Source organism: Brassica napus, chromosome C7 (assembly GCF_020379485.1).
Source record: "Brassica napus cultivar Da-Ae chromosome C7, Da-Ae, whole genome shotgun sequence".
In the NCBI taxonomy this organism is placed as follows: domain Eukaryota; kingdom Viridiplantae; phylum Streptophyta; class Magnoliopsida; order Brassicales; family Brassicaceae; genus Brassica; species Brassica napus.
In genome coordinates, this window is record NC_063450.1 from 21,879,447 (window position 1) to 21,894,058 (window position 14,612).

At 33.3% G+C, this 14,612-nt stretch overlaps 1 long non-coding RNA gene across 1 annotated transcript; it reads right to left on the reverse strand.

Annotated features, from left to right (window-relative positions):
• Positions 1-5,844: 5,844 nt before the first annotated feature.
• LOC111207769 lies at positions 5,845-14,470 on the reverse strand. The gene is made up of 3 exons (XR_002660033.2): positions 12,269-14,470; positions 12,059-12,134; positions 5,845-10,351 (listed from the first exon to the last, which is right to left on the reverse strand). It is a non-coding gene; the product is annotated as an uncharacterized LOC111207769 (long non-coding RNA).
• Between the last annotated feature and the right edge of the window lie 142 nt (positions 14,471-14,612).

Consider the following 14,612-nt stretch of genomic DNA (forward strand, 5'->3'; position numbering starts at 1 on the left):
TGGGACCTCAAAAGAAGGATGGGGATATATGTTGGATATGATTATCCCACAATAATAAAGTACTTTGAGCCAACTATGAGTGATTATATTTGAGGCCAGGTACACAGATTACTTTAAGACCAGGAGGAGAAAAATAATAAAGCTGGTAACAGAATGGTAAAATAAATAGAATGGAATCAACCATCAATGTCTTGGCAAGATCTTAAGACTAAAGAATGTGAAATAGACGTCCAAAGATTATACATTTACAAAGCTAGCTAATCAAATTCCAGACACATTTGCTGACCCGAAAAAGAATGACTAAGTCATATATAAACCAGCTTGTAAAGCACCAACGAATTTGATGTCCAAGAAGAGACACAGTCAAGTTGCTACGGAGTCTAGACAACGTATGAAACGTGGTAGACCAAATAGGTTCCAAAAGATAAGAATCACCGGAAACAAAAGAAATGAACAAAGAATGATAATCAAAATTCAAATCCAAGGTTACTAAGGAAACCATCCCAGACATGGAGATAAGGCCGGCCGGCTCTAAGGTACAGGTACCAAACAATGTAGCTTGGGACGCCAAGCTGCAAAGTATCACAGGTCCTGATAATAATTAATCTCAATCGATTATATCATGTCTGGAACACAATGGAACCAATAAGGAATGTCGACATAAGATGATTCATTTGCATACAAGGTAGCACTTGAATTTATGAATATAAGCGTGGATCATGAACCCACGTCAATATAAGAGTGCGCACTCGTAGAACAGATTGGATTGAATGGAAACGTCGGGTTAAATAGTTTAAGGAAGAAAGGCGTATTTGGCCATATGATTAAGACGCCATATGATGGATAAACCAGTAGATATAAATGGGTCTTGTGAGGAATAGAAATCGTGAGATATAAAGTTGATGTTGCACAAGGATTCTCACAAAGACCAGTAATAGATTATGAGGAGACATACTCTCATGTGGTGGATGCAACTACTTTTAGATTTCTCATAAGTCTAGCTATATAAGAGAGAAAATTATACTTGCAGCAAGTTGATGTAGTGACTGCATATTTATATGGTCCACTGGATAATGAAAGTAGTTGAGGGTATTGAGCTGAAAGTACATCAAGTTCTTGAGAACAATTTTGATAATCATCAAAGTATATGATCTGAATATCTTAGGAACCTCTGGATACAATTTTCCAAACAGTTGAATATCTCAAGAAAGAGTTTGAGATGAAAGATCTTGGAAAACAAAGTTTTGTTTGGGATTACAGCTTGAGTACATTAACAATGAAATCATTGTTCATCAAATAGTATATACAGAAAAGGGTACTCAAGAGATTTAATATGGACCAGTCTCACCCATTATCTAGTACATGGGCATGAGATCACTTGTTTTGGACACTGATCCATTCAGTCTAAAGGTGGATGATAAAGAAGTCCATTTAGTCCTGAGATGGACGATGCAGAAGTCTTGTTTTAGACACTGATCTGATTGGTCCATAAGAAGGACGATGAAGAAGCCTTTGATTTTGATTTATTTTATACTAACCAGCCCAAAGAGGGGTTATTTGGTTTTGTTGATTTGTTTTCAGACATGTTATGTTTTACACATGGTGGTACACGCATATCACAGCAACATCATCCAAGATTTCGTGTGTGTGTATTTGAGGTCGATGACTCAATATGTTCGATCAGATTGTGACATGGTCGATGGTAAAGAAGAACCAACTATCATGTTCGAGGACGAAGCATATTCTGCCCAAGATCTTCATCACCCACGGATTGTAGAAAATTGGAGAGGTCCAAAGGACCTTCAGCAATGTCCAAATCAGGGGGAGTAATGTGTGTTGTACTCTTTTTCTTTCACTATGGTTTTGTCTCAATTGGGTTTTCCTGGTAAGGTTTTAATGAGGTAACATTAAAGCACATTACAAGCTCTAAATGGTTATGGCATCTAAGGGGAGTGTTATGAACCAGATTGTGGATGGCTCATAACCAAGAGATTATGATTTGTAATCTTTCAATTTATCTATGACGGTGTAATCTCCTATATATAAGAAACCTCAATGTTATGAATAAGGATATACTTTTCCATTACTTTTATAACATAGACTTATTTTTGGGTTCACTTTTGTTTTTGGGTTCACCTTTATTCTTGGGTTCACCTTTCTACATTCACCAACTAATAGAATTATGTTATTTCATATTCGATATTTTTCAAAAAAAAAAAATATATTGTCAAGTTATATTATTTTTTAAAAATAAAAAGGTAAAAAAATAAAAATAATAAATAATAGTAGTTAAAAAAAATATTTTTTTAAAAAAATATTTTTAACGTCATCAGCAAAACACTAAATCATAAACCCTAAATCTTAATCTCTAAACCCTAAATAATAAACCATTGGATAAACTCTAAACCCTTGAATAAATAAATCTGAATCAAAAACACTACACTAAAACACTCAAGGGTTAAGGGTTTAGGATTTAGGATTTAGGATATAGAGTTTAATGTTTTTGATTTAGAGTTTAGGATTTATTCAAGGGTTTAGGATTCAGGGTTTAGTGTGTTGCTGCTAACGATGTTAAAAATATTTTTTAAAAAAACTTTCTTTTTATAATCACTATTATTTTTTATTTAGTTTTTACCTTTTTATTTTAAAAATATAATATAATTTGACAATATTTTTTTTGTTTTATATCGAATATGAATTAACAAAATTTTATTGGTCGGTGAACCAGTAATAATTCAATATTTTATAATGATTAATCGTAACGGCGGACCAAGTAATACTCAGCGCTTGTAGACATTTTTTTTTAATAAGCTCTGTTAAGCGTAATTGCTTGAAAATTGGTTCTAGCTCTCGTCTTAAACCGATCGCATTCAAGATTTGACAGATGAACTTGTCCAAATGCGAAAATGGTCTTACAAAATCAACCATGTTAAATGATCTTACTTTCCTTTATTGATAAATTAGCTACTTTTTAAAGCAAACAAGAGCCGCGCGAATATTAATTTTTACGTTTTTATAAATTAATATTTGTTTTTCATAATTAGTGTTATATATTTTAGATGTGTCGTCGTATAATAGAAAGAACAATTCTATCAAATAGACCTTTTTAATTTTTTTGTCACAAAAATAACACTCAAAACAAAAAATGACTAAAATAGCATTTTTTTGTTTTGAAAATTTTTAATATTAATTTTTTATTTTTAAAAATATGAAACCTTATCTCCAAAACTCACCCCTTAATTCTAAACCATAAGTCTCGATTAGTTAACCCTTGGGTATAAATGCGTATTTACCTTTTAGTAAAACTTATTTTGGTCATTTTCTTCCTTGAGGTCTATTTTTGTGAAAATAAACTAAAAAAGACTATCTAAGAGAATTTCTCTAATAAAATTGTATTCAAAAGACCCAAACTGAATTAGATAATAAAATTATTTTTTGTACAAATTTCTGAACTCATTTCACATACATTGATTATTTAGATATTTTTATGTTTATACATATCAAAATCAAAATCATTCAGACCCCGAGAGTACACAACTTAAACTCCACACATAAATTTATAATATCCAAACGGAAACAAATTTCAAAACAAAAAAAAAACTAATCCCGAAAGAAACAAATTGTACCTGAATGAGTACCTGAATGAGTACCTGAATGTCCATATATACATAATTTATTCTGTAAATAAATTAAAAAAAAACTCTTTCTATATGTTTGGCTAAAATAAGGAAAATATAAAAAAATATTTAGTAAAATAGTTATATGGAGTGAAACATTAAGTGACAATAAATGTAATATGTTTTAATTATTTTGATTTAAATTATGATTTTGTTAACATAAACTATGCCTTTGAATTATGTGTGTTTGCTACGTAATTTTTCACCGGTTGGAACTAAGATAAAAAAAGGTTTTAGTAAAACAGATTAAACCGAATTATTAACCATATACAAAACATGGTTATTTTACATTTTTGATTTTTATAATTTGCACAAAGTTAATGCTGATTAACTAATAAATAAAAATCTAAAGTTAATACTGATTAACTAATAAATAAAAATCTGTACTATTACTTTTATGATAACATAATTAAGGGTTTGGTATATTGTTAAGGTAAATATAATTAATGATGTGATGTATTGTTAACATAATATAATTAATGAAATTATTAGAAGAACATTATACTTCTTTTTTTATACTACTATCTATATTTTCAAATAATTCTTATTTATACTGTTATCTATATATCCAAATAATTTCTAAATGTACTTTAATTTTAATAATATAAATGAAATCTGATTTCATGGTTCATTTGAAACTGTAAATTGAACTCCAAAAGCGTATATTGATGGGTAGATAAATAGATTGATTACTTTACTATGGCACAGTATTCTACATACACTATACCAGAAAAAGAACATCAATTCTAGAGTTTTTTTTTTGTAGAAATGTTAAATTTATTTATCAACAAAAGAAAAAAATGTTTACAGCACAAAAGAGTTTGGAAACATTTGTAGAGCTAAAATGGTATACTAGAGAGCAAAGTAAAAACTTATGTTGTTCTTCCCATCCACTCAATCATCATGCTGCCATAGAAAGCAACATTTTTGTGACGCAAAGAGGACACTCTGTTTCGGATAATCTTGTCAATCTTCTTAATGAGTTCTGTTGCTGTATGGAAACCATATTTGTGCTTGCGTCTATTCCGTTCACACCAGTACCACGACTTGCAATGAGAGACAAAGCAAGCAAGTGACAGTGGCTGTTCGACGCCTAGAGATGAGCCTTGTGATAGTGATGTTCCAGTCTGGGTTTGGTCTCGGAAGCAGTGATCCTATCGTCTCTGTCCAGACCGTATACGTATATGGACAACCAAAGAAGATGTGGTCTCGTGTTTCCTGTGGCTCACCACAGAGGCGACAATATTGGTGCTCACCCCAAGCTTGAGTGCGATCACCTGTAGAGAGACGGTTGCGAACAGCAAGCTATGCAATGAAAGAGAAGCGAGGTATAGCTTGTGGAAACTAAACCAACTCACTCCATGCCACTTGATCCTATGTCCTCGATGAAGAGAACCATGCTTTGTAGTCGTCCTCCCCGTGTCGCCATAGCAGTTTGTCGCGTTCTGCATCCACTAAAGGAGCTGGAACATCGTGGATGCGAGCTATCATCGTCCGTAGGTGATAGCTGCATCGTCGAATGCTCCATTGTCCAGATGTCGCAGCTCCATTGTCCAGACATGGCTGCTTCAGCGACAGTTGCATAGCGAGTGATACCGAGGAGCTGAGTGCCAGAGTCACCAGCAACATCAAGCAGCCTTCCCATGTCAAGCCAATTATCAAACCAGAATAGAGTGTGCCTACCATTACCGATTTCAGATCGCAGATAGGAGGCAGCCTGTTGCCGAAGCTTAAGGAGCTTGCGCCAGATCCACGAGCCAGAGCCAGTGTCGTTCACATCCCAGAAGCATCGTCGACGAAGCAGATTGTGTTTTGTCCAGGAAACCTACAACGAGCCTGAGTTTGTGAGCAATCGTCAGATGAGGCTAAGAGCAAAGACACGCGAGGAGTCTACCATACGCCTGATGCCTAAGTTGCCCTCCTGTTTTGGTTTGCATATATCCAGCCAAGCAACCTTAGCCTTCGTGTTCGTGTGTGGAGAGCCTGACCAGAAGAAGGCACTACACATACTTTCGATGGTTTCAAGACAACATTTCGGCAAGCGAAAAACAGAACACCAAAAGTTGGTTATGCTGACAATGACTGAGTTAATAAGCTGGAGATGACCCGCATAAGATAGTGCACCGCTAGACCAAGAAAGAAAACGTGACCTGATCTTGTCGATGAGAGGCTCGTAGTCTGCTCGAGACATTGATTTTGTAGTAAGGGGAAGACCAAGATATCGAACTGGGAGAATGTCTACTGGTATGCCCAGTCGGTTTACCTCTGCTTGAAAAGCTTGAGTGATTCTTCCTGCCATGAAGATTAACGATTTTGCAGGGTTTATTATGAGACCCGAAATCGCTGCGAACTCATCTAGTGTGGCGAAGATACCACGGAGTGATGCTGGGTCTCCATTGGTGAAGATCAATTCTAGAGTTTTCATAAATAACATAAATTTAAGTAAACTAAATGATAAAATGTTATCGGTTTAGAATGCTTTATTAGGGGTATTGTCTTCATATTAACAACAATAATAAAAGCAATTCTTTCAAATAGTCTATTTTATTTTTTTCGTCGTAAAAAGAGCTATCAAAGATGAAAATGACCAAACAAGATTTAATTAAAAAGGAAAAAAAAAAACATTTTACCTATTGTTTTGTAGATATACAAATATAAACAAATAATAAAAAAGTTTTCTAAAATTAAAAAACATATAAGAGTAACTTTTTGATAGTTTCGAATTATATGTTTTTGATTTTTTCAGGTTTTAAAATTTTAATATTTATTTTAAATTTAAAAAAAAAACAAAATGTCATCTCCAAAACTCAATTTCTTAACTCTACACCTTGAATCTAAACTAGTTAATTCTGAAGCTATAAATATATATTTAGTTATTTATTTTTTAATGAAATTTATTTTGATTATTTTTTCGTTAAAGTTATTTTGTAAAATTATTTCTCTAATAATAAAATGGTTCGGAGAAGAATTAACTTTTGTTGTAAAATAACTTTTTTTTTGATCAAAAAGTTATTGAAGTATTTTCGGTAGAAGAGAGTAATGAACCCGCCTCTTTGACTGGATCTGTGCTTAGGGATGGCTGATGTAACCCGTACTGGTCTAGCCCTCTCTCTCTTTTGGACTTCTTTTAGTATAATCTTTATTTACTCTTTTTAGTAGAAAAGAATATTCGTAAATAGCTGATAAATTATTGGAGCTACAATATATTTATATTGCACCTATTACCCATATTTCCCTAGAATCAATTCAAATGGTGCAGATCAAAATAAATTACGCAGATCAAACGGATCATGCAAGAGAGATAGACTTAAAAAATTATTTTAATTTTAAATGATAAAAATAAGTGTTCTAATAATCGGTTTAGGTGCCACCTAGTCAACAAATCAGGTATGAACGAAACAGTTTTTCCAAACCGATTTATTAAAAAGTTGGTCTAGGCGTTTAAAAAACCGTCCTATGTATCTGCATAAACAGCAATCCTCTATAAGGCGCTTATCCACCGCTTTTAAAACATTGATAAAAATAGTTCAAATAAAATAAAGATATGCTTAAATAATAAAAATTGCAATAAAATATATTAAAACATAGTATAGAAATATAATATATAAACAACAATAAATCTTGCACTAAAACCATGTTACTACAATTTTGAAATCAATATATGAAAACATTAAAATTTAATGATATATATATATATCTTCTACTAGAATACATATTTAAATTATATTACTATATTTTGCATAGTACATATTATAATTAAACACACATTTTATAAATATAATAATTTAAATAAATGTAAAGTTATATGACGAAATAAGAAAGATAAATATATAGACAATGAGAGTTTTATATTGTCAAAATTGTAAGTGAAATAGAATGAAAATATTGTATTTATAAAAACAAATAAATATATTTAAAACTAAATATTTATATATCTTTAGCAAACAACAATAAATGTATAGCGGGTGAGATCTGTATACACAAAGAAAAAACATTATGAATGAATACAATATTTAGTTTGACCGAAGGTAAGTAGATCACTTTATTCTCTCACTATGTTGGAAGAGAAAAATTAAGTTAAGCTGTATTTAACATTTATTTGTTTTGTTATTTTATTTATTTTACTATTTTATTCTAAGTTACTCCAATTGAGAGTGTTTAATTTACTCTTAGAGTATGACTGGATGACACAATGAACGTTGATAAATTTGAGTAACAAATTATTCAGCTGAATTTCGCTATTTTTGTCCAATCAAGTTAAATATTTATTCAGCCCACTTACGTTAGGGAAAGAGAAAAATAGTGTAAAAGTAGAGCAATGCATTTTTTTAGGTTAAGTGAGAGAAAGAATTTACCCTGAGTTTCATTTTTGGTTTTCCACTCATTTACACTTTTTTATTTCTACCATTTTACTCTAGTTAATGCCAATCACACATTTAGACTTTAGAGTGTGATTGACAAACACTGGATTAAATGAGAGTAATTAAAGTAGAGTAATTTAGAGTAAAAACTATAGAGTAAAAAGAGAATAGTAAGTAGCTTAACTGATTCCTCGTAGAAGTACATGAGAAAAAAATAAGGTACTTTACCTCCACTTAGATAGCAAGAGCATGTTTATTGCTAGCGTTGCTTAAGTGGTTGTTAATGAATATTTACGTATTAAAGTAAAGATAAGAGATAATCTTAAGAAACACTTAATGATATTGGTTTATTGATAGTTGCTTAACTTAAGTTGCTTAACAATAAAAATATATTAAACATAATTTTGTTTTTAAAATATAAAATTTATTAATTAAATTAAACATAGTTAAACATAAATTTTAAAATAGAAACATAAAAGCATGAAAACAAAGATTACTAAAACAAACGATAATAATTTGAAAGAGACATCGAAACTCAGTTGGTATCTTGATCATGTCCAAATTTACGCCATATATGTTCAACCAAATCACCTTTCAGTCGTTGATGTGTTTGTCTATCACGAATTCTTGTTCGAACACCCATCATATTGGTGATATTAGTAGGGATATCTGTTGAATATGTGAGATCGACATGTGAACTTCCGCTTCCTTCTACTTGTTGAAAATCAGAAACATCGTGTAGAGTGTAGTCATCTCGTTCGTTTTCTACTATCATATTATGGAGTATGATACATGCTCTCATAATCTTTCCAATTTTGACTTTATCCCAAGAAAGTGCCAGATTTTTAACAATGGCAAATCGAGCTTGCAAGACTCCGAAAGCACGTTCGACATCTTTTCGGGCAGCTTCTTGACTTTGAGCAAATAAAACTGCTTTAGGCCCTTGTGGAATTGGAATAGATTGGATAAAAGTTGCTCATTTCGGATAAATGCCATCGGTGAGATAGTAAGCCAGATGATAATCTCTTCTGTTGACCGAGAAATTCACTTGCAGAGCTTGACCATCTATATGTCATCAAAAATAGGTGAGCGATCAAGAACATTGATATCATTTAAGGTACCTGGAGGTCCAAAAAACGCATGCCATATCCAAAGATCATATGAAGCAACCGCCTCTAAAACGATAGTCGGTCCCTTTCCAAGCGGTGGGACAATTCTTCCACTCCCAATGCATACAATCGATGCTTCCTATCATCCCAGGAAATCCACGAAGCTCTCCAATATGAAGTAGACGTTGAAGATCATCTTGTGTTGTTCTTCTTAGGTACTGATCGCCGAACAAATCTATTATTGCTTCCACAAAATCTTCCACACATAACCGAGTAGTGGTTGAACCGAGCTTGAGGTATTCGTCGACCGCATCAAGCGCAGAACCATATGCCAACACACGAATAGCTGCCGTACACTTCTGAAGTGTAGAGAGACCAAGCCTTCCGATACCGTCTTTCTTCTGACGAAAGAATTGAACTTCATTTGAGAGACGATCAACAGTATGCATAAACAATGGTTTGTTCATTCGAAATCGTCGTCGGAATAGATTTTCTGGATACGTTGGAGCGTCACTAAAATAATCCTTCCACAACCGGAAATGACCATCTTCACGGTTTCTTTCGATAAAAACTCTTTTTTTTCTTGTCTTCTTTTCGCCTTCTTGATCACTGTTAGCAATGATTAAATTCTCGAATGTCTGATCCAAATATTGATCAAAAAATTGATCATACTCTTCATCAAACGAGTCTTGAAAATTGTTGTGAGAAGAAGATGCCATGAGATAGATTTTTTTGAGAAAGATAATGGAGAGAATGGAGAGAGATGGGAGAATAGAAAATAGACTTGGTTTTGAGAGGCAATGGAGAGAGATGAGAGAATAGAAAATAGACTTGGTTTAGAAAGACAATGGAGAGAGATGGGAGAACTACGCTGCTACTCTTGACAATATATAATAGATAGGAGAATGATAATGTGCCCGTGATGCAAAAAGACAAAAACTTTCACTACTCTCGTGACCACTACAAAAGCTTTCACTCTCGTGACCACTACAAAACAACATGACCACAACTTTACATGAAACATGACCACTCTCCTGACCACTACAAAACAACATGACCTCAACATTACATGAAACATGACCACTGCCTCTACAACTACAAGACAAGAAACAGCTCCACTCTCCTGACAACTACAAGACAAGAAACAGCTCCACTCCCGTGACCAGTCATTGACAACAGCTCCACTCCCATGAACTCTCTCCACCTGCAATAACAAGAACAAGAACAAGATCAACACGAGGAACATAACAAGATAATTTTAAACATTTTAGTTGATTAATAAAACATAAGAAGAACAAGAACAAAACATTTTAACTCATTAATAAAACAGAACAAGAACATTTTTAATACATGAGAAGCGTGAGAACATTTTAAACTACACAAGCATAACAAAAAACAAACTTAAAGAGAACCAAGCAACAAACTTAAAGAACCAAGCAACAAACTAAAAGAGAACCAAGCAACAAACTTAAAGAACTTGAAACGGACTTAAACTAATTAGACAACAAGTCACTGATGAGCTTCTTCTTGAGGGCTTGTTCTTCATCATCTAGAGGTTCTTTTTTGCTAATTAAACTGTCTAGAAGCATGTTCTTAGACAAGCGATCTTTCAAGACCAAGTCTTGTTGTTTTAATGACACCATAGACTGAAACTCCTTGACCGCATTCTCCTTCCGCGCATTCTCCTCAACCACTGTCTTCTTACCACGGGCCTTAGCGGCTTTAACACCCTCTGGACGCATTGTTTCAGTTGGTTGAGAGCTTGAACAATCTGCCCCGTCCTCATCAACCTTTCTTTTTTTTTGAGCTTCCTGCGTTTCTGGAAGATGAAAGCTCACACCACTTCTGGTCGTTCTTCAGCTCCTTCCAAGCATGTTCAAGGAGAAATCTCTTCTTATAGTTGTTGAAAAAATTTTCATGAGCACGTTTCACCACATCATTCTCGTTCTGGCCACTACTTCTCTCCCTTGTTGCAGCTTCATAGGCTCCACAGAACTTGCAAACTTGTTCATTTATCTTGTGTCATCGATGCTTACAATTATTTGCCTCTCTATGTTCACCTCCAGAGACCTGACTCGCTGAAAAATACGCTGCAACTTTTGACCAGAAAGCGCCTAATTTTTGCTCATTGTTAACCACTGCATCTTTGCTCGTGTTTAACCACGAGCTAATGAGCAACATATCATCCGAAGGCGTCCACTTCCTTCGTTCTTTACGGTCAGGAGGAGTGTTTCCAACGAAGTTCGAATCAGCTTTACCTTGAGTGGGAAGAAAAGGAACTTGGCTTGAAGATAGCTTGACACTATCTTCATAGGAACCAAAGGCAATATCTTGTTGACTATTTAGTAGATCAACAAAATTTGGATTATGTCTATATGGATTGGAATCCATATCCTAGGATGGCAAAGAAGAGATAAATTAAAGAACAAAAGGGAGGAAGTGGGGTTCGGGTTGTTCAAGAAAGAGGAGAAGGACACAGTTTAATAGAAGGAAGAGAAGCATTGATCACAACCAAACCCGAGTGGACATATATCTAACACAATTATCACACTACACCATCCATATCTATCAAACCAAAACGTCAATTTGTTATCTTAACACAACCGTACTTTTAATTTATTATCTTCATACAACTCTAACCTAACGCATTCATTACACTACACCTCCTATATCGTTCAAACATAATGCAATTTATTACGGTTTAAGAACAAGAACTCAAACAGAAAGTTAACCAAACATGCTTTTCCAATTCAAGACAGCAATAAAATTCATTTCAGACAACAATAAAATTCTAATACAATCGCAACTGAACTCACAAAACACCAACCAATATAAACAATGGTTTAATCAATTCAACAGAGCAAAGATCAAGTATTTATCCAATTCAAAAGATCAAAGACAGAGGTTTTACCTTCATGAACTATCGTGGGTGTTTTGTCTGACAAAGAGAAAGGTCCAGCCTCGATCATGTCTCTTGATCAACCCACCTCAAGACACAAAGACAGAAAAAAAAAATCAGAGGATTGAAATCGTTATGATTCACTATGAAAGAGAACAATCTAATTGAAATTATTTAAGACATGCATAATTGAAATTTTCAAACATTAAAACTAATCTTTACCTTTCGATTTTTCTGAGCATCAACAGTCACCGATTTGCTTCCTCTCCAAGAGCCACCACCAGGGAGATCTCGCTGTTTTTCTTGGTCGAGGAGAGGAACCGATAGAGGAACGCCGTTTTCGTTAGCCGACAAGATCCACCGAGAGAGACACCGTTTCGTTGAGTAGATCCACCGTGAAGAAGTGAAATCGCCTTTTGATCGCGTCGGAGAAGAGAGAAGGAAGAAAGAAAGAAGGAAAAAAAGGAAAAGAAAGAAAAGAGACGCAACTCGTGTCATCTCTCTCTCTCCTCTCTCCAATGAAGCTCCGACGCGTGGCGCCGAGGGACGGACGCTTCGCGGTGCTAATTAGGCAATGTCCCTTTGCTTAATTCATGTTTTTCATTTATTTTTAATCGTAATTTACCTAAGCAACTCTCCTAAACTACGCCAGTAAACATGCTCTAATCAGATTAAAAGAATAAAATAAAAATTATTTTCTTTTTCACCTGACTGGTGAACTCATCAGCTGAAGCCAGCGTAATTAATTTCTAGCGAAAATATTAACGCTAGTTGTGTCTTTCAATCACACACTTAAGCTCTGACTGTAAAGCACTTGTGGCGATAATCTATTAGAGTAAAACAATTTTTCAGCTGTATTACGATGATATCATCCAATCAAGAGAAAAGTGGTTTTAGTCAATTTACTCCACAATAGCGTAAATCTAGAGTAATACATTACTCTACTTTAGTCAAGAGAAAACTTTTACTCTAGGTTCCATTTTTCTCTTTCCTCTGTTTTCCATCTTTTGTTTTCCTCTCACTACCTCAACTTATATTTACTCCCATTTACTCTATTTTAACCAATCACACTCTTAGTTACTCCATTGTTTATCATACCAAAAGTAGCTCGTCACTACTACTCTATCTATATAGTAGCTCTGACTGATTTTGTTTTTCTTTTTGTCCAAAAACAACTAGCCATTTGATGTAACATTACTGCTGACCAAAGAGATAAACATAATGTATGTCTCTTTCTTTCTTTGAAAATAGATGCACTTACAGGCTTATAGGCTTATGGCCTTGTAAAAAAAAGGCTTATGACCTCTAGTTATTTAACTTTTCACAATGTAAAAAATACTTTTAGTTATAAAAAAATTAAACCAAATTATTATAAGTGAGTCCAAATATAATACTCCTATGATTTTTCAGTAAAAAGACAATTTTAATGAAAACAATGACTGGCCTCAACGTTTTACTCTAGCCGGAAAAAATTTAGACCGTTCGAATAGGTCAATTGTCTCAAAATTCGATAAGAAAATTATATATCGCAAAAAGGAGGGATATTTATGTGTAATTTCAAAATTTTGCAAAAGAGTTTTTGTGTGTGTTTATCTTAAGAGCATCTCCAAACTATAACATTATTTTAGTGTCAAAGCTATACTATTTTGGTGTAGTTTCTCCACTAGAAAAATATTATTTTCCAACCACAACACTAAACTTCACACTGAAAGTTATTTTATAATATTATATTTTTTAATTTTTAAGTTTTAACTTATTATTTATTTAATTATACATTTTATTAATAAAATAAATGAATAGTGTTTTAATGGAGTGAATAGTATTTTAGTGTGGTGAATAGTGTATCACACTAAATTTGGTGTGAAATTATAGTGTAACACTAAAATAATGTAATTTTTACAGTTGAGTTAGAGATGTTTTAGTATAAAAATTACACTAATGCAGTGTTTTGCGGTCTGGGTTGGAGATGGTGTAAGAGAAATAGAAATTAGAGAAAAAGGGCGTGAAAAGCCCACGCCAACTGGTGTTTCATTTCACGTGACAAGACTTAGCCTCTGTTGTCCATATCTAACATAATGTATACACGTGCTAACTCTCTGATGTCCGACTTCTGACAAACTTGCAGTCCTATTATTATTACTTTTATTAAATTAACCCATTAAGTTAATACAAATATGAAATATCACAGAGCTAAAAATGATCATTTTCAAGAAATATTTTAGAAAATTTTGTTTTTGGCTTTCGTGTTCACGTGACACTGTGAGCTTTATGACGTGTCTATTTAGTTACAGATCTCAGAGAGAGCCTACAGAATAATAGCGCTGATGCTTACTTGTCTTCCTCTCATTCCATGAACCATCATCTGACTTTGACGAGGGAAAATTACATATTTATCATTTCCATACTATAACTTTTCATTTTTACCATCATAAAAAATATATATTTTCAAAAATACATTTTATTAAGTGACAATAAATACATATTTAAATATATAAAAATCTAAGAAAATAAAAAATAATTTTTTTTTTATTTTTTTTAAATTATACTATTTCGAAATTCAAACCCT